The 22,286-nt window shown below is 36.2% G+C and overlaps 1 protein-coding gene across 2 annotated transcripts in view; it reads right to left on the minus strand.

The window, feature by feature from the left end:
• SLC25A21 (solute carrier family 25 member 21) overlaps positions 1-22,286 on the minus strand; it is a 232,564-nt gene that overhangs the window by 104,038 nt on the left and 106,240 nt on the right. The gene's annotated exons all lie outside the window — the stretch shown is intronic.

Consider the following 22,286-nt stretch of genomic DNA (forward strand, 5'->3'; position numbering starts at 1 on the left):
GTGAAGGGCCTGTGATGAACACTGATTTTTTTCAAAAAATCTGAGCAGCTTACCCTCTAAGTGCTTTCTGCATCATACATGAACACAGATTCAACACAGATTGAAGAGATGTAGAGCATGATCCATGTGTTAGTTCAGACAACCCCCTACAGTGTAGAAGCCATCATGCACCCTCCTCCCCTTGTGTTACTCATTTCCCTGGAATAACACAGTCACTGGAGAAACACAACAGACAGGAGACTGGTCAGAGAAAATGTGGCAATAAACACATCAGGCACTGTATATTGTATAGCTGGAACAGTTGATATTTATTTTGGCTTTTACATAGATATAGTTACAATGTACGAAATGATCATAAATATTTTATGTGTACTATACATTTCCTTCTGAGAATACAAGTCTGACAGAAAGAATCTCATGCTGATCTTTGTATCCTAATCAAAACAATGACAAATTCCTCTTAAATATGCTTTTCTCTTGGCTAAAACACTCCATTTGATGGGATGGAGCATGGACTCTCTTCCTGATTGTAACAGCACTATTTCATAAACAATCAATGCCTGGAAAAAAACATCCCTGCAGTAAATTCTGCACAGGTTAATTAATTTCTATCAGCTGGCTATCTGACCTAATCTTCAGAGACACATAAAGCTTTTACCTGTTCTGTAAGGGTACACTTTCCTCAGAAAAGGCCACAAATGTTAGGTTCACAGGCCAGCCAAGGCTCACTCCTTTCCTAGGGAAGCAGTAATGTACTGTGCCCTTCTCAATTGTAGTACATGTCAACTAGGCTCCAAGGAAAACTATACAAAAGCATGCACAGACTGCGCTGAGAAAGACCTACCTGTTACCCTTTACATAAGAAAGTGACACTTATTTTAACTCTTGCCCAGGATTCTATTTAGTGATGTGGTATGGGATTAACTAATGGTACCCTGGAGCTCCTCACAAACATTGGTAAGGAGCCAAATCAATGCTTTCCTTAGAAAATGTGGATAAATGGAAAGTTACTCGAAAAAGTACTCCATAATGGTAGTACTGTATTCGTGAGTCATTCTTCCTCAGAGACCTAGTTTACACAGAGAAAATACACTAGAAAACATGTTAATTAAACAAGTTGTTGAATATGATTTTCCCCTTGGTATAGACAAGGATGTCTGTGTTTAAAAATGTGTTGGCTGATCACAGGAGGATCCCAGGAGGAGCTGTTGGTTTACTGTCACATTTTAGAAGAAGTCTTTTGCATGTCCACAGGAGGAGGTGGCTCATGCTCAACTTCTTGTTAGGGAACAGTGCTCCTTAACAGATTCAACCTGTTAGTGCAGCACTGCTATCTGGAATTGCTATCCCCAAAAGCAGGATTGGGAACAGTGATTACCTGGTTTTCAAAAAAAGAAAACCAAACCACCCTGGACTTCAGCCGCAGATGGAAATTTTTGTATTTTGGGCTATACTATTTGTGCTGAAAGAGGTAGGTGTTCTCACAGCTCTCTCCATGACAGCAATTCAGCTCATGCTCAAATAATCACAGAATCACAGAATCACAGAATTTCCAGGTTGGAAGAGACCTTCAAGATCATCGCGTCCAACCCATGTTCCACACCTCAACTAGATCATGGCACCAAGTGCCAGATCCAGTCTTTTTTTAAACACATCGAGGGATGGTGACTCCACCACCTCCCTGGGTAGATGATTCCAGTATTTGATCACTCTTTCTGTGAAAAACTTCCTCCTTAATTCTAGCCTGTATCTCCCTTGGCACAGTTTGAGACTGTGTCCTCTTGTTCTGTCTGTTGTTGCCCGGAGAAAGAGACCGACGCCCAGCTCACCACAGCCACCCTTCAGGAAGCTGAAGAGAGTGATAAGGTCACCTCTGAGTCTCCTTTTCTCCAGGCTGAACAACCCCAGCTCCCTCAGTTGTTCTTCATACGGCTTGTGCTCCAAGCCCCTCACCAGCCTCGTTGCTCTTCTTTGGACACGCTCAAGCATCTCAACGTCCTTCCTAAACTGAGGGGCCCAGAATTGGACGCAATACTCAAGGTGTGGCCTCACCATGGGTCCTTGGTTATATGGTATAGCAAACAAACATTTTAATCTTCAAGGTTTCAAGTAAAGATTCCTCAAGGGCAGGAGAATCACATCCTAGATGTGTGAAAGACAGGAGGTGGAAATGAGTGTTTCAGGCAGCATTTTGTCTGCACCAGCTGTTGCTCAGCCATAACCCCCTTCAGCCTCCAAGTCCCAATACACAGACATAGCTAGAAACATGCTGCTGCTCAGTGCTCACATGAGGCAGTTCAAACTGCTCATCTTTAGTGCTCACAATTCTTAGCTAGTATCTGCTGCATTTCACTGCTGCCAGCCCAGCTAAAGAGAACATTATTACCAGATGGGAAACTGTTCAGTTCTATTGCAAATATAAAACAAATGTAATTGTAGTCTATTATTTTTGCTGAGCTTGAAAATTGGGTTACAGCAATTAAGTGAATTAAGACACAAAATGGTACACGTCTTCTTAAATAATCTTGCTCTGAATAAAAGATACTCAAAACCTAAGTTGTGATCTATACCTGGGCACACATGCACAAAGTTTTGTATCTTTGGAAGGGCAAATTCCATCTTGAGATAATACATGTGTATACAAGTACCAAGAGGTTATTATAGATGATAAAAAAATATTTGAAATTCAACATTTGTCAATAAGTAATATATTGAGGAAGTATTTGTTTTGTCTCAGGGACTTTGTTGGGAAAATGAAAAAAAAAATAAAGCCCCTTGAGATAATTCTTAAATTTTAGTTCCTTTCTTCTGTCTTATTTTTATTGGATGTTTAGATTGCTGACAAATGGTCCTATCAAGCAATTGTAATTTCCTTTCACAGTAGTTCTACCCTAGTATAGACATTTTTCAGTCTAACACACAATGAGCTGATACATGCTGATTCAATGTGAGTGGGATAGTTGTAAATATGCTCATCAAAACCATGATGAGCAAATGTCTACCTAACTTACATTTAGCAGAATTCTGCAATATTTTATCAATGTATTTCTTGCCTATGGGGTAAAAAATATCTAACTTTAATGTTCAAAGTATGTATGTAAACTGCTCTAAATTTAGCACAAATTTATTCATTGTTTGATTTCTACATTCAACATTCGAGGCACGATCAGTCAAATCAGGAAATTATGCTCATGCTTCCAGCAATAACCACATCTTTATACCTACTGCTGCCTAGAATACAGCTCTATGAATCTCTTAACATGCTTCACTTAAACTGCTCAATGCTCATTTATATTCTCTAAGTACTGAGTAAAAACAAAGGCCATCGTCCAGTTTAATTTGATTTTTTATTTGCTGCATACTTTAACATGAAAAAATTAAGTCCTTGTTTCACAGACTTACCAACTTGATTAACCTCATGCCTCTGGCTTGACTGATGCTCATACATCTGCCATTAGAGAAATCTATGATGATTTGGAGGACTGAGTTAATTTTAAATTATGTACAGTTAAATATATTTATAATAAGTCTAGAAGGAAAATCAGCTGGCAAAAATCAGTGGCTCATAACAAAGAATCTTCTACTAGAGCTACATGTCTTTGGAAGAAAAGTTCTTCCAGACTCCAATAGCATATACTACTTTCACAGGGATGCAGTTCCAATTGCAATACTCACACAGAGCCTTTCTTAGGCAAAATGATACATAGAAATGTTCTTTGTATGGCAACACCCACCAAATTTGCATTTATGACATAGTCAAAAATACAGTTTTAGAATTCTAGACTTTTCACACATTTACCTGATGTTAAATACCAAAGCTGTTCCAGTGAGGCTAAATAGCATGGAGGGTTTGATCATGCAGTCAAACAAGGTGACATGTAGGTACTGACACAAAATACAATGGAGCAAAACACAGCACAGAACATTTTAAAAAAGCAAATATTTTCTTCAAGTTCTTAAGTTTTATTGAGGCAATATAGCATGGGTCACCAGAATTTACCATTTAGAATGTCACAGGAATTCGATTAATTTTAACTATCATTTCAATTCTTATTTTAAAATAGTAACAAAAACATTAAGATATCAAACAATTTTCTAAAAATACACTGAGTTGGATTCACAAATACTTGTGTGCAAAGTTGCTTTTTCCAAAATGACTAGCATTTAAGAGTTGTTTATACAGCTAACTGATCTTTTTTTAGTTAGTCTTTCTGATGCTATATTAACATTAAAACTTTGTGTTATAAAATAAACGCTTGCAGTTTACAAACTTCAGTATCTGAGTCTCTAGACACAAGTGAAAGGCTATATATTGTGCAAATTCTCCATAAATTTTCCAGCAGGTATTACAGGCTATTATGTCACTCAGATATGACATATTCTTTCCTTCATGTGTGTCTGAAATGGAAGTTTTTTAAACCATGACTGAAGGGACCGCTGAGGTCAGCCCTGGGTTACATGATGTTTGTGTCACTACAACTTCAGATATTTCAATGCATATTGAATCAATATTCCTGCAACAAAAATGTGTAACTGATATTTTTGTTGCTGCTATAGTAAAATGCTTCTCAGTAAACTTGTTTTCATAAGAAGTTTGCCCATTCATACGTCCCAGAGCTGTTGTAATCTTCATTGCTAATGCTGATCTAAGAGCATGGACATAATTTTATTTCTTGACACATTTAAAGTTCTCTAATGAATAAAGCAAACAGCTTATGGCTGCTTGGACTGTCACTCGATTGCCCTGGAGGGTTTTAATGTCTTTAAAATAGGCCTCCTAGTTCGTATTTAACTACCTTGCCCACAGAGGTCTGAGGGGTAAGGCAGATCAAAGATGTGCTGGCAACATAAAAAGCAGCTGTCCTTCATTTACCTTTAATTAGCTACATCTGACCAGATTCTTTATGGCCTCTTTGTCACACATTCAACAGTCTATAAGCCTTCTGACCTGTCCTTAAGGACTCAGCCATTAAAAGAGTTTCAACAAAATACAAATTAAAAATATGAGATACAGATCTTTGAAAAAATATCTGGTCTCACTATAGAAATACTACCTGAGGCATTAGTATTTTGGATTTATCTGCAAAAACTACAAATTGCTCAGTATTTGGAGTGTCAAAATGGAATAGGATGCTGAGCTTAGATCAGCTATTTATGGTTCTCTGTGTACTACTCGACATCGTAGTGAATAAATTTCACACAACAAGGGATCCCATAGAGAATGGAAAGCCAAGCACACGCCTCTTTGGCTAGGACACAAAGTTGCTCTTGCAGGAGCTGTCGGACTCACTGTAAAGGAAGTCACAGACCTTCAGGTCCCCCCGGCTTTTATTTTTTACCTAGACTTTGCACGGAATCTCCTCCAATATCCAGTAGGATTTTGAAAGTTCTATTGCTGCTGCAGGATCAATAAGCAGTTCATGTACATTACAGCCTTGTGGTCTGGGTGTACTGAAAGCTTGTATCATCAAACTAAGGCCCTCATGGAATAAAAAAATCTGTTTAACACAGCAGCTGGAGTGTATACTAAATGACTCAAGTTATTGGTCCTTGATCACACAGGTCATTATATTAACCCACTGAGTCGGACATCTTCAAATTACCTGAGTTTTGGGTCAGGTCTTTTCATGAAGGATTAGCTAACAAAAGAAAAATATAGAAAAGATATATACAAAGTAGAAGGGTTTCAAAATTTGATTCTGTTGTCTAAACTATCCCTCTTTATCTTCCTCTGTATGTAAAAACAATTTATAAAAACCTCAATTTTTTTTTCAGAACTCCAACCTCTCAGGCTTCCCTAGGAAAGTTTTATTTAACCAGCTCTCCAAAGAAGTTAGCATACCTTCCAAGGAATTTGTGGTGAGGTACATAAACAACCAAATAACCTACCTCAATGAACATATATTAGCTAGCAGGTGTGGCTGGAAGCCTTATTCTTCAAGAAAAGACTCTACTTTGAGCAGCATACAGAAGTAACTTTCTCCCCAAGACCACAAAGCTTGATGGATTACTGCTGCACCTCAACCTTACTCTCCCAATGTTCTTTTCTAGTACACAGTGTATACATGCACTGTATTTAGTGCTTGACCCAGCGTATAGCTGACAGATTTATTCTTCAGTTATTACAAAGGCATGCATCTTTCCTCTCTCATTTAAAAGATTTTATTTAAACCAGGAGTCAAATCTATTTCCATATGTAAATGAAGGAGAAACATGCATGAATAAATAAAATTAGAGGACTTATTGAACAGTTATTAACAAAATGTGGAATTTTTTCATGTTTTTTACCACAAATATAAAGACATATTGAAGTACACTGATGTATGAATAATGAAATGTGAGTACTATTTCAGTTCAGGTGAAGAAAGCAAATAGAGATACACAAAGTAATGCTGAATGTCTAGTATAGATAAGGGCAATTTTCCATGTACTAGTCCATGTTACACTGAAAATGTATCACCCTTGACTGGGACTCTTCTGGAATTCCAAAAACTGTCAAAGAAACAGATTGCCCAAAGAAAACCTAACTGCAGGAATAGGAATGGTCCTAAAATATTGCCATTACAAAGTACTTACATAATGTAGATTAAAAACTTATTCTTCTTCTGAATCAACAAAAATAAATAATTCTTCTAACAGTTTAAAAACCCATAAAAATTTTGTTTAAAATATAGATGCAAGACATGTAGTTGATGCACTGTGGCATCAACTACTGTTTGAGACCCTTAGAGCAGTCACCTTTGGAATGGCTGCTGAAGTGAACAACACTACAAATAAGCAGAAGTGAAAAAAATATATTGTGAAGTGTCTTACTCTGGGGGAAACATGCAGACACAATGTGCCCAGATATGCTAGGGTGAGGTCTCACTCATTTTCTTCACTAAACTTCAATGGCTTCAATTTCCTGCTTTTATGGGAAGAAATGTTTCAGAAATATCAAGAAGCAATTCCTGTTTGAAAACTTCCTTTTGTTCAAGATCTATGAATAATATTTTAGACAAAATACACTCCAAAATAAAGTATATATGCTGTAAAACACTACTTATGACTATAAACATATGTTTCAAATCAGTAATTTTATATGAAAATACATGAAATTTGGCAAAAATAATAGCTAACATTTCATCAGGGGAAAGCTCAGTATTGAATGTCCATTGCCTGGAAAATGAGACAACTGACCACAAAAAAGGGAAAAATTCCAAAATTAGTTTATAATGATATGTAGGTTTGAAGAATTGCTGCACCATAACATATCAAAATGTGTTCATTTTAGTTTTGTAAACTGGCTTTCTAGCACCCTTTGCTAACGTGTATTTGAATGACTTATGAAAAAGTTTTGGGTCCCATCAAGATAGTTGAAGAGCTTTTTCCAAACTCTCTACTAGTTGCTGCAATATAAACTGAACAATCCATGACTTTTTCCTTTTGGTGTGAACTGACAACTCTGTGGCTGATAAGGCTTTATAAATTTTATAAAATTTTTATCAAAACCTCAACTACTTTTAGTTCCCTACATACTGGAAAGATTTATAAACCAAAGGTATAGGTAACTAATGTTGTACAAATGTTCTAGGTCTATTTGAGATAGCTACTGAAAAAAATTCTTAAAACAGACTCTGTTTACTGTTTAACAATGAATACTGCTTAAAAGCAAATTTAAGACTATGTTTTCTCTCATTTCAACCGCTATAATTTAGACTTCCAAAAGCATTTTCACAACAGAGCTTCTTAATCTTTTACACACCTAAAACAATATTTAATTTTTTTAGAAAACTAAACATTAAGGCTCCAAAAGTTTAGATTTTTACCCAGTGTTTGAATATTCCTGACATTTTAAAATACATTTTTGTTGGGATTTACGTCCGTTTCAGTAGTTGTAACATTACACATTGACAAAAGAACACACTACTTTCAAAAGTTAATTGACGAGTCACCAGTTTTAAGTTTGGGTTTTCATTAAGAAATTTGTACTTATTTGCAGGCAGTGCCCAGCAATTTCCTCATACTTTACACAGGTAACTAGAAATTAAATATTTTTGCAGTACAAAAAACCCCAAACCTGATCTTTGATTTACTGCTGTCCAAAATTTCCACTGATGCTGTAACTTTATATTTTTTTCTTTCTATAATGGAGACAGGATCAAATTCCAAAAGATGTCTTTAGAAGAATATACTAAAACTTTATGTATCCAAGCAAAGTAGTACTGTGATACATGTAGTTCTGCAAAGAGATCAAAAACTTCTCCAATGTCCCACCAATGTTAACAACACTTACTGTAGGATTAAAATACAAAATTCATCCCAAATACAAGATGAGGCCTGATACAACTCTTTAAATATTAAGCTATCAGGAGTGGACTCCCTGCTTATAAGAATAGAAGCATTTTCTCAATATTTCAGAGAAGGTCTATATGTATACTAGAATGAACCAGATTCTTGGTGTCAACTAAAACACACTGATCAATTATCAACTATCTGTGGATAGAATAAAAAAATATAAATTATTTTCTTGAGTGTGACCTGTATATACAATGATGTCAAATATTCTAAGGTCTTCTACTGCATGCATTTTTTGTTGAATTCTATGTTGTGGCAACAGGTGATGACAGCACCACTATTATGTGTTATTTTAGCAGTCACTGGTCTTCCCAGTATTTTTCACCACTCCCATCTGCTGGCAGTATATCATGGCAAAGATTCAAGAGAAATCCACTATGAAGCTGATTGTTAACTGGGAAATGTCAACATGCAAAGCCATGTTTAGAATTAACCTGTCTTTAACATTTTCAGGCACCCACACCCTCTCTTCTTTCCAAACCTTAATTACATCAGCAGTTTGACAGCATTAAAACAAAACAAAACAAAAATGCAAAGAAGAAGTAGAAGGGAAAAAGGTGTAGCTCTATTTAACCCAAACATAGAACAATAATCCTCCAACAGAGGTACAGAGGCTGGTAACACTGAACTTGCCGAGAGATAAATGTCTTAAAAAAATAAATACCACCAGTTAAGAAGGAATAATTTTTAGCTAAAAGTATGAGGACTTACCACTACTGACTGTAATGATAGAAATTTTCAACTTCCTTTGGGAAAATACCTGATTTTTACTGGTCAGTAACTATGTATGCAACTGAATTCTTAAGGATCTTTTCTCACAGAAGATGCATTTTCTCCATTAATTATTTTAAAATGAGATCCTTTTTCAGAACAAAATGAGCCCTCAAAACAAGCAAGGATGCTATAATCCCTTTGTTGATTTCTTTAATACACGCTCTAATCACTGGCAGTGGTCAGCCACATGGCAACTGAAAAAGGGTAACTCTAAGTCTCAATGTAGCTACAGTATCTTTAGAGGGTTTTTGTCACCTGAATAAAATGCCTCTGCCATGGTGTAGTGGTGTAGTGGGCCACACTACTTTTGGTACTCATAAAGAAATTCTATATCCCTTAGTGTCCATACTTCCCTTGCAAAAATATGTGTGTCAGAGCCAAGTAGTGTAATCCAATCAGCATCTGAAAAGTGTTCTACACATCCAAGTTTCTGGCATCTAAACAGTGGATATCCTGAAATGCACTTCAAAGTGCACTTCAAAGTCAATTCATTGTTCAAACCACTCCTCTCCACACCATCAATCCATCCTCCTCTCACAATAAACAAACAAACAAACAAACAAACAAACAAAGAGGAAAATCAGAGTTCCTGTATACTCGCAAGTTCAAGAGCTGTCCTCTTCACAAACCGTGAAAGCTAGGAATAAACAGATCCGGCAAGATCCACCCCGTAAGAATCAAAACCAGTTTGAGTGCTTGCAGAAGGCAAATGCTGACATATGCTTCTATATTGTGACATCAAAGAAGCAAAATTCCCTGCAAAGTTCCTAAAGATACAGCATTTGCATTTTACATTATTATTAGAGGAGTGTGACTAATAGACCCAATTAATTAATTTAATTCCTTTTGCTACCTTTCTATATCTATATTTGGAAATAATTTAACACAAATGAAAATAATGACAAGATTAAGCAATTAGTGCTGAGGCCCCAAAATACCTAAATTACATATGTTTTTTGTTAAAACCAGACTTTGTCTTATCCTTTCATTTGGACTCCTTTTGCTTGTTAGGGTTTGGAGAATGCTTGGTGAACTGAAAGCAGAGCAGACAGCTTTCCCTACTGAAAAGGTAGGGAATAGAGATTTTTGGGAAGAGAGAAAAGATTTCTTTGATTATTTTCCTGAACTGCCAGAGAACATAGCCTACTCTGCTTTAGAGCTAATTCTCTGATCAGTTTTGATGTGATATGAAAGAAATAGAAGACACAATATAGCTTTTGAGGTACTGTGCAACTCATCTAGCACTGTTGCATCACACCACTGGCACCATGGATTCAACATGGACTGCTGGGTGAGACAAAGGCCTGATTAGAGTATAGTTCCATAATGTAGTGGAATTTTGAGTGTCAGGAACCCACTGTTCTCATCTATATCTGGTATTTGTCTCAGAATTCCCTGCTTTAACAGTTCTTTGCAACTTCTGGCACTCAGCCATATATGGTGTTGTCAGTATGCACTTAGAAGTCCAAAGACTGGCCACTTTTTACAGGGAATGGGAGAAAGAAAAGCTAATTTAGGACAGCAGGAGGTTGTAATAGGAGGAAGGCATGGGAAAATTCTGGGGCTTGAAGAAAGAAAATGGAATTCAGCAATGTCAGATAGTGTTTGCATATGAAATCTCACAGAAGGAACCAGTGGTGCAGTTTTGGTCAAAAGCCACATGTCAAACTGCATGTGGTGGTCTGGGGCAAACACCAGCACAGGCTGAAGCAAGACTCCCAATGTCCACACTCAGCTGTGTAGAAACTGGATGAAGACAGTGTCAGGGCAGCAGTGTCAGAGCAGCAGTGTCAGAAACTGCTTTAAACAGACACTTGCTCATTGACTGTCCTTAAGCACAAGTGTGAAACTGCAACATTGAAAACTCGGTCTGTAATTGTAAACAGAGAATTCTTGCTGCAGCTACTGATGACAGCTTTAGTGATATAAATTTTGTTATGCGCTTTTCTTGAACATGTGATTTTATGCACCACTACACTGGTTATTTTTATTTTGCATGAAATCATGGCATAATATAGGTTGGGAGGGACCTCCATTTAGTCTAACATAAAATCCTGGTCTGCTCCACTCTGGTGCTATCCACAGTATTGCTTCCCATGCAAAATCAGCTGTTACTGGCTGCCAGCTGGACATTGCACCACTGATCACAACTCCTACCAGCAGTCCAGCCAATTTCTCACTCAGTGACCACTGGTCCAGCTCACAACTCACCAGCATTGTGACAATGAGTCCACAAGAGATTGTTAAACATCTTACTAAAGTCTGAGTATGCAATAGCCACCATCCTCCCCTCGTACACAAAAGCAAGGCATCTCATTAATGTATGATTAGTTAATGTAAAAACTGGGAGACCAAAGACTTAGTTATATAGATTGCTTTGAGAAGAGAAGTAATCCCTAATGGGAATAGTCTTTCACTTGCTTAAATAAAATCAGACTTTTAACATATTTGCTCTTCTTTTATTATTTGTGATTTGGGTCTAACAGTTGGATATTACCTAAAGAACTCTTTAAAACAAACTAGGAGTAATTAAGTGAAATGTAATTAATGTAATTACATTAATGTAATGTAATTAATGTAATGTAATTAATTGTGTGATACATAGGCTGTTTTATCAATCTTAGTGTCATAAATCACTGAAAAATATGTTCACTATAACAGAGCAAGCCTTACATTTTAATTAGGGCAAACACATAACTTAAATCTTGGAGTTGTGTTTGGTTTTAATTTCCAAATCCCTCTTTTCTCTCTATGCAATATATATTCAGCACTTTTCATCCTCCATTTCTGTCTGTATCTGTCATGACAGATAAAGAGAAACCTCAAGTTACAAAACATGAAAATTCTGTAAGACTTGAAAAAGCATGAAATGACAGTTTGAAAACTTTGAAATTAGCAGGCACAGAGAATAGTCAGTTTTTAATATCTAAGTGTTTTGATATTCCTTATATTCCACACTCACAGCTTAATGCTGCAGATACTTTAAGTAAGCTATCTGATCTGGTGGAAGGTGTCCCTGCCCATAGCAGAGGGGTTAGAACTAGATGATCTTTAAAGTCCCTTCCAACTGAAGCCATTCTACAATTCTATGATGTCTAACTTGTAGGTTGGATGTTCCTGTCTTGGATAGCCCATGAGTATGAAATTAGTCTGTTCATTCAGAGCTAATTCCAAGAATTTATTCTTGCAAGAACCATAGAAGTCCTTCAGAAGACCATCTCCAGGAGCCCTGCACTCTGGAACTATTCCACTAGGAAAGTCTGTGAGACAGCAGCCCTGAACTACTGAGCTGCAGGAGAGAAATGAAACTTGATACTTAAACTGCAGAGGATATCATCTGTGGAGCTAATTACCACTGGTTTCATGGTATATGTATAAGCACATGAATAAACACTTTGTATATGTTGCAGGGTCCTTAATTTATAAATGGTCTAGATTGCAACTTTTATTTGGTTTCCTACCATGAGACCCAATAAAGAAAACGTCACTGTTTTCCTCCAAAATAATGGCTGGTGCCTCTGTACCTGACTGTAATCACTGTAGAAGCCTGTACAGAGAAGCAACCCAGTTCTGACTACAAATGTTTGGAAAAAAGCAGCTTTTCTTTTTAAATGGAAAGCTGTTCTGAGGAAAGCAACACACCTTTCTGAACTATTGGTCTGGTTTAAACAACAGCATTCACCCACCTAATTTGGTACCAAAGCCCTTCTCCGCAGATAAGCAAACAAGCATCTGCTATCACTTTAAAAATAGTAGGAATTTTGAAGAAGTAAAGAAGCTAAAAGTACAGCAAACAGCAACGTTTCTTTTAACTTAAATACAGTATGTTCTTTGAAACTCAACATTATCAAGTGCTACCAAAACTACAAAGATTTTTTCCCTCTGTCTTGTAAACTAAACCATTAGGACATTTTCTATACTAAACAGTCTTTGAATAGTGATTTGCCATGGATATAATCATGTTTCAGAGTCAAAGTTCAGATGTTAAGTTTTGCATCTCTGTAGAGCAATGTTGAATCTGTGCTATACAGCAGACGTGCATGGAACATAAACACTAACCAGAACAATATTCCTGCATGAATCATACAATCATAGAGTGGTTTTGAAGGGACTTCTAAGGGTCATTTAGTTCCAATCCCCTTGCCATGGGCAAGGATACTGCTCCCTAGATCAGTTTTCTCAGGACCATCCAGCCTGGCTTTGAACACTTCCAGGAATGGGGTATCCACAACCTCTCTGGGCAGCCTGTTCCAGTGCTTCTGAGCAAAGAATTTATTCCTAACATCTAGCTGAACCCTGCCCTTTTTCACTTTAAAGCCATTGCCCCTTGTGCTGTCACTATCTGTCCATACAAAAAGCCCCTTTCCCTCCTTTTTATAACCCCCCCTTATGGTACTAGAAGGCCACAATGAGATTTACCCAGACCCTCCTCTTCTCCATGCTGAACAACTCCAGATCTCTCCACCCACCTTTGTAGGAGAGGTAGTCCAGCCCCCCGTCATTCTCGTACCCCTCCTCTGGGCCTGCTCTTTCTTGTGCTGAAGACTCCAGACCTGGACACAGCACTACAGGTGGGGTGTCATGAGGGCAGAATCACCCCCTTCATCCTGCTGCTCCCACTGCTTTTGATGCAGCCCAGGATGCAACTGTCCCTCTGGTCTGCAAGTGCAGGCTATTGGTTCATGTCCAGCTTTTCACCCTGGGAATTCCCAAGTCCTTCTCCACAGGGCTGTTTTCAATGACTTCTTGTCCCAGTCTGCTCTTTTAGCTGATATTGCACAGTAGCAGACATTCAAGGAATCTGGCAATGCATGCTTTATACAATGGCAACAAAAAGGGTAAAACTTCAGTAATGACAGTTTAACCCAGGTCAGCTACAGAATTTACATGGCTACAGCTGTACTCAAACTTTGCATACTTGGCACCTGATAACTGCCTAGTCTTTTGCCTTTCTCTACATTTAAATTTATGACTGCTATCCACCTGTTGTATCTTTCCATTTTTTGTGAACAATGAATCAGACTGTAGCTGTACATGCAAAGCTCAGCAGTAGAAACCATAATAACTCACTGCCTTGATTTACTAATGCTGTTATTTCTGAATAAACAGTATTTTCCAATTTGACATCTTATGCCTTACTGCTTTCTTTTCATTAAATTATATTTGTTTCCAGTTGAAGACCCTTTTTTCCTCTCAAAGACATTAGAAAACACATTACATGTTCTCTAAAAGCACAAATAAATATTTAAGACCTGCATATTCTTGTTGTTCCCTGAAGATCTTGTGCGACACTGTCATTCATTAGCTTGCTCTGGGCCATTACATTTTTACACATTTTACTTATATTGGGACACAGCCAGCACTGACTGCTCAGCTCTAGAAAGCCCACATGTTTTTGTACTTTTTGAAACTAGCATGACAACCATTCTGAAGAGTAGCTCTCACCTGCTACGTTAAACTGTAAAACCATGAACATTGATGCTCTTCTCTCTCTATTTAGTGCTGAAAGTGAAACTATTTTTTCAGGTGCAACAAGAGCCATATGAAATCTCCCTAATGTGTAGACATTCTGTAGCCATGTTTTTAATGGAACAGATCCATTAAACTTATCTAGAAAAGTAAAAGGTAAATTCAAGTTTAAAAATAGAAACTTGCGTATATTGCTGGACAAAAATCATAGCTCTGACAAATGCTGGGTAGCACTTGTCTCTTTCTCAACTTATGAAGAGACTCAGAGGAAATGCAGCAAGAAAGATCCTTTGTGCAGAGAGAACCATAACAGTTTTCCTTCAACATATGAATGAATCATAACCAACTAATGAAAACTGGGGAAATACTGAACTTCAAACAGTATCATAGATCTGTAAAACTAGCAAAATATACATAGCTTACTTAGTTTGCACATAAACATGTAAAAACTATTAACTTCAATATATACCGCCTGAATAAATTCTTAGACTGTATGTACTAACTAAGCATGAGAATTACCTGGATTCAAATAATTAGTCAAAGCCCTCCAGAAATACAATGTGAAGATTTTTATTTAGCTAAACTTTTTTTTTCCTACCTCTCATGAACCCCCTGAAAAGGGAAGGAGGAAAAGTGAGGCTTTAATATAATCTCACTGGGATTTTCAAAGTAAAGCAAATGGTGTAAAATGCTTTTCTACTGAAAATGTTTCTACCAGTTCTCCACTGACTACTCCCCTAAGTTTGTCTTCCTTTGATGTTTCCTCTCTTACTGCTTCTGAGCCATTTAATGGCAGGTATTTTCTTTAAACTGTAGTACTCAGAATTATCACTTAAATCAAGTTTTAAAATCTATTTCCTGTGTATTAATTGCTTACATTACTCGAAAAGCTAGGAACAAAGGGGATTAGAAGAAAGCAACCCTCATTTGTGCATACTTATAGGCACTGATCCACTGAAAATCTGACCCAACTTAATATCTGGATATTTAAGTTTATGTGCTTATCCAGAAAAAAAAAAAGAAAACCAAGTTTACAGGCAAATGCTGCAGACTAGATTCCAACATTATTCTTCTTCAACACAGCAAATTCCTTGATTCAAATTCATATATCCAGAACAATAAATAGTGCTATTAGTCCTAGAAAAGATGCTGCTTCTTTGCATGACCAGAAAAGTATTCTCCTTACAGTATGGGCTAGTACTCCTTCCTTAGATTCTACAAATTTTATTTTATGAACTGGTAAAAATGAAATCAAATACAGTTTAAAAATTTTTGGGTTGATGTACAAAAAAAATATAATTACTCCTACTCCTACTAAGTAAAGCTTAAATGCATTCAACAGTACTGAACTGTAAGAACAGGTACAGAAAACATGTGCAGTCTTGTACTTGAAGAGTACAGGACAGAGACAGAGAAACTGGAGTAAATAAAACAAAGAGCCCAGAAGGTTGTTAAAGGACTGGAGCTTCTCATGTATCTACCTGAACAGGCTGTCACTGTTCAGCCTTGTGAAGAGAAGACTCAGGAGCATTTCATCCATGTACATAAATACCTCAGAGGGCAGGAGATTGCCCTTTTCCATTGGTGCCCAGCTGACAGGACAAGAGGCAAGGAGGTAAAACTGAAATACAGGAATTTCTGCCTCACCTAAGAGTATTCTGTAATGGTGAGACTGAACTGGCTGCCCACAGATGTTGTGGAGATGTTGTCCTCAGAGATACTCAAAACCTAACTGGGCGAAGCCCTGGGCAGTCTGCTCTAGCTGGCCCTGCCTTAAGCAGGAGGTTGGGCTCAACAGTCTCCAGAGACACCTTCCAACACCTTGAATTCACTGGTTATTTTCAATTATATTTTCCAGAGGAATAACTATCTTAAACAGACAGGATTCTTCTATTTATTTGATTAATTTTAGAAATAAATCAGTTGCTGGGAAGTCAAACTAGACACTTTTCCAATCTAATAGTCTTAACAGCTTTTATCAAAAGTGAAACGTGATTCGGATTTGCTTGACAACAGCCACACAGCACTTGCAGGTGTTGTTATTTACCAGTCTGATTATATAGTCAATGCACCAAACTACCCACAGCTCATCTTGCCTTTGCCCAAATGTAAGAGCACATGGGAAAAGCCGGCAAGTTTACAGGATGGTGTTATGAAGGAACTCAGGAAGCACAGACAGAGAACCTCAAGGTAAAAAGAAAAAACGATTGTGGCATTAATTACTCAGCTAACTAATGCATTTTCATAAATTACTTTGAATGAGACTAAAAAATACAAATGTCACTTTGATGTTAATTTTTGCTGCTTAAAATGGGAGAAAAAACTTGCCTTCTTATGTGTGCTGCAAAAAAGACGACAGAATGATAAGATTATGTGCTAGTAGCAAGAAACCAATATGCTATTCAGCTAGAGGATGGCAGATGGTGCAATGGCTTACATATAGAGCAAAGGCTCATGTAGTCCTGGAGAAGTCTGAAACAATGCAGAGAACTTGTAGAGTCTGTGCCCCAGCATTCTGCTGCAGAATGGGGCTTGCTCTCCCAGTGATGTCAGAAGGATAAATACCTCCACTATTATGAGCTTCTCAACCATTCTAACAGCAGAGGTAATTGCTGCTGCTAAAAAACCTGCAGTCATCTGCATTTTCCACCTACTACATTTTGTTTTAATCTTAGCATTTCATTTTTTATATACTCTATGAACGATGTTTTACTCCTCAGCCTCCATCTATCTGTTACTTTTCTTATGCTACAGATTTTTTCTTTTGCATGTTTCTAAATGCATCCATTGTTTTTGCAAAGACAAAATCAAAGTAAAAATTGCACTAAAAATTGCAAAGAATGAAAAATAGCTTTTAAGCCTTTATTGTGAATAACAGAACCACAATTTATAATGAAACCATAATTTTTGGAAGTAAAAATACAAATATTGTTAAAACTCAGGCACCTCAAATCAGCAATGAATTTGGTTATGTGAAATTAATGGATATACAGCAGTGTGCACATAAATCCTTGCAGGATCAGAACAAAGGGTTTAACTTGACACCTGCTGAAGCTGACAAAAAAGCCTTGCTTTTAAAGATTCAGAATCTAGCCATCAGTTTTTCCTGTGAAACATGGAATAGAGATGACCAGACTTTAGTAGTGAAGGTATTGTTTCACATCCCATTTTGTAGAAAAAGCTGCTAAAAGCATGACCAACCTGATGTTTCTCTTGGACTGCTGTAAATCATAAGCAACTTACCTCAAGTCATTAGTGTAATATGAGGAAGGTAAGAAATAGGAGCAGGGTGTTGGTGCACGAAGCTGTATTGTACCAGCCATGCTTAAGAAATTTTTAGGTAACTTGTGTTCTGCTTAGTAACTAATGGTATGACAGAGCTCAGGAAATTTTCCTTTTGGAAAAGCATTTTCAGAGAGCAATTCTTTCCAAAAGTAAAGATGCAACTTTGTTAGCACTGATAATTTTAAGAACTATGCGGTTTGAAAATGTTATCTGGAAAAATAAAATATTCTTTGGTTTACAAGTTAACAAAAATGTGTCTGAAAACCACTAACTTCTATGTACGGACAACCCAAGAAAGCAGAACTATTTTTTCAAATGCATAGGTTAAAAAGCCACTGTCACAAAAAAACCTCATAGCTTCTCTAGTTTATTCTTCAATGTCTGAGTACAATCATAAACACTCCACAATACCAGTGTATTATGGAAGTGAAACATTTTTAACTATAACTTTATGAATAGAATTGCTACCCTGATTCTTGAATTGTTTGTAGAAATGCAACATTTTTGGAAATGTATTTTGTTTGCAATCTCTTCTATCTCAGTTAAGAACTTAGTAACTTCTTTTTCTAGTGTCTGTTATCCATATAATTGCTCAAAATCAGGTATGAGAGCTTTCTCATTTAAGTGTTTTACAGTTAAACTGAAAGGTACAGAAGTGCTTCTTATGCAGTGTACCAGAGGATGCATGCATTCAGTTTTTTTTGTATGCTTAAAAGAAATTATAACGGGAATGCAGTGGACTAGGTAGCAGAATTGGGTATTTGATTTTTACCCTCTGAGGAAAAAAACCAGGAAAATGATGGAATTCAGAGAAGAACTTTTTTTTAAAATGAAATGTTCATACTCCATGTTGTAATAAGACAAAAAAAATAACAGTTATATACATGTATATAGAATGATGTCTCAAAGGTGAACCACAGATTTTTCCTAGAAGCCCTGAAATAAACCAGTCTTTAATGTTACTAGAAATCTTAGGTCAATGTACAAAGCAATCCTTTGTATTGCTCTATAATAAATTTTAAATGTGTAAGCCTTACATGGTCCTCAGCCATTAAACATAAATGGGCCAAATTCTATTCAAACTTGCACTGTTTTGGGAAAGAAGGTTAGTAACCAGAGCATAAATCTTGTCAAAATTTCAGCTGGCAATCAGCTCTGTAAATCATACTGAAATTTATTTATAGGAATGATGCTTTATAAATTATTACAAGTCTGTTTTTCATAACAGATTTCTAGAAGGTTTATATTGAAGATGCTTGGTAAGACAACCCATCAAATCAGTAAAGTTACTTCATTTTACTTATTGACCAGCATGTTTTATTATTGTGCAATATCCATTTTGCTTATTTAATTTGCCTACTGTACATATTTAGTATTCATCTTAAAGACTTATTCACAGAATGCAGCAGAAGAATGATAGAAGGAAACCATTCTGCTATGCAACAAATTTGTATTCTTTATTAGGAGTCAAGACAATTTAGTATGAATGTACAATTATTCCACCACTGAACAATAAGCAACTTTACAGTGTAACATAAAATAATCTCATCCAAATCAAATATTATGATCAAATATATTTTTAAAAAAGTTTATTATAAACACAAAATGTGGCACTCATGGCCTTTTTAATAAGTGCGCTTGGCTTTCTGAAACATATAAAGTCTCTAAACCTGACAAATTATGTTTATAATTAATTTTATTATTATATGTTTTAAATATATATATATTTGAAAGTTTGTATTTGCAGTACATTTAATCTTGCACAGGGCATTGTCTGACTTGTCTATGGACACTTGGAGACATAACTTGACCCAAGGACAGAACAGCAATTAAATGAATTTTAGCCAGGATCAGTTTATCAGTTTTCAAAATGCATGCAATTTTGTATGGAAATACAATTCTGTAAACTTTATCTTCTGTTTTCTTCCCAATGCTTGGACTTCTGAAGAATTTTCAGAAAATTAGAAGTAACTACTAGAGTAGAAGACGAATGAACTATAAAATACAGTATCGAAAGTGCATCTCTAATTAAATCACCGTAAACAAGGTTTACTGCATTGCAAAATGTATTATTTATTAAGAAGAAAGCTTTATTAATTTAAGCTCTTTTTAAAGACCAATAGCATAGTCAAAAGTATAATTGTTCTGCATATCTTACCTTGGGGTTGAAAACTGCTTTTCTTCCCCAGTTATTTCCAGGACTTGCTTTTCCATTGCTATGTATCAGACTACAATTAAGCTACTCCACACCATCTTTCACAGTTAAACAACTTTGCTCAATGATAAAGGATTTTATTTGCATTAACTAAAGTAACTACGCTGTGAAAAATTTCCTTACCATATAAAAATTTAACTCATTAAAAGAAGCATGCACAGCACGTACTTTTCACTTGGAAAGAACATGTTCTTAAAAGTTCGTGCTGAACTACTTTTTAAAAGAGCACCTAGGGATAATAACAAAAAAAGGTAAAAGAGCTGTGCTGTCACCTAGTGGATAAAGGTAGTAGAATAGGATTACTTTTTAAGTTACAGTTTTAACAACATTAAAATACACTTCAGATATTATATTGATTTCCTGAAAGAGACATGTAAACATGAAAATTGGCTCTACTGCTGACATAGGTCCTCTGAGTATTTTAAAGACAGACCTACAGATCCTTTGGCTCTGAACATTTCTTTTCATTGTTTCATTGTAATGTTGGCTATTACATTTTAAATCTGAATGTAAACATTGCATATTTGAGAGCCTGGGATGTAGGAGAAAAGAGTTCCTCCTCCTCAGGTGGAGGAGCTGACTAGTAGTGTAGACAACACACAGAATAAATACCAAAAATGCTGTGCAACCAACATTTCTTTTGACCTCTGCTGTGAACACACCGTCTTGTTTTTGTACTGAAAAAGTAAGGCTGCACATGAGGAACTTCTGTGAGATGAAAATGCATCTACACTACAAAGTTTAAGTCAATGAGTTAATAATTCAACCTAAATATATGCAGGATTAGACTCTGATTGTACGGTTTTAAGTAAAATTGGGTTTTATTCAGATGAATTATTGATATAGGAGCAGGTAAATATTTTTTAATTGAAATATTGCCAAAACTTTTCACTATAATAGTGCCTGTGATTTAGGACCAAGGGGAAAAGCTTTGCTTCAGGATTTTGGTGTCAAAACTCAAACCAAGCCAATGCTGCCACTTTCCCCAACCTTTCCTTGTGCAGCAGCAGAAGTGTGAAAACTTGTAGACATATGATGGGACTTCCATTCCATTCTAATATGGCAAGAGAGGAAAAGGGTTTTGGGAACAGGCATTTGGTTACTGACTATTAAAAAAGATTTTCAAAGAAGAAAAACTAATACATCTTACTGAAACACTTTAAAGGTATTATCTTCTACTTGCAATCATTCAGTAATAGGCTCAAGAACATTTTCTATTCTTTTCCAGCATCTGAAGCTCTGTATAATCACCTCATCCTTGTCCATAGATTGAGGAATTTTAGAAAAATGTAGGAAGTATTGATTTCCCTTGGATGGTCATTTTTATGAAGTCTTTTTTTGGCAACACAGAGTTTTGCAATAATTTGAAAATTCTTTGGGAACGTGCATGAAAGCAGGTCACCACAAAGCATTATTATGATAAGAAACAACAAGGCACATGCACAGGAACTCTTTAGAGATGCCTTCATGGGGTTGTATTACCTGACACTGTCATTTCACCCTTACTTGCCTCCAGTGAAGCAAACAGATTTATTTTTTATTAATGCTCCAATCTGAAAATGGATTCATTCCACTAAGTTTCACATTAAGAAACAACAGGCACATAATATCCTACGTTACATTGCACTTTTCAAAGACTTCAAATACAAAGTATATGGCTTTCTATTACCAGAAGACTTGAAAAATACCAATAATGAATTTTTACTCAATAGTAAATGTGCAATCGATCCTGAAATATTTTAAACAACTAAATAGGCAGCCAAACCCCCCCTCAAAACTGAAATGCTGTGGAAATCAGAAATAACCATAAAACTGCAAAATTTTGTTCAGGATTTTCATTCAACCATATTTACAGCAAGTCAGTTAATTTTTTTTTTTTTTTGTTTTGACATAGAGTATTTTAAAGAGAAGGTTTCTTTCCACAAACACTAAAACAGTGTATGCCACATCTACAGAGGAAATTAATAAAGTTGGTAGATATCACAGTCACATGAGCTGTATACATTGTCAAATGTAGTATACATTTTTTCTTAGTGAAAAGTATGTATTTTTTCTTGAATATCCCTTACATCATTTGCTTCCTACTCAAAAATTGAAAATACTCAGCTTAAAACAGAACTGAGCAAACTCCTTGCACTGAAAATTTTTTTACTGAGCTAAGTACTGAGGATTGGTAGAGGACAACCTTAAGTTTCATACGAATTTC

This window comes from Camarhynchus parvulus, chromosome 5, assembly GCF_901933205.1.
Source record: "Camarhynchus parvulus chromosome 5, STF_HiC, whole genome shotgun sequence".
Classification (NCBI taxonomy): domain Eukaryota; kingdom Metazoa; phylum Chordata; class Aves; order Passeriformes; family Thraupidae; genus Camarhynchus; species Camarhynchus parvulus.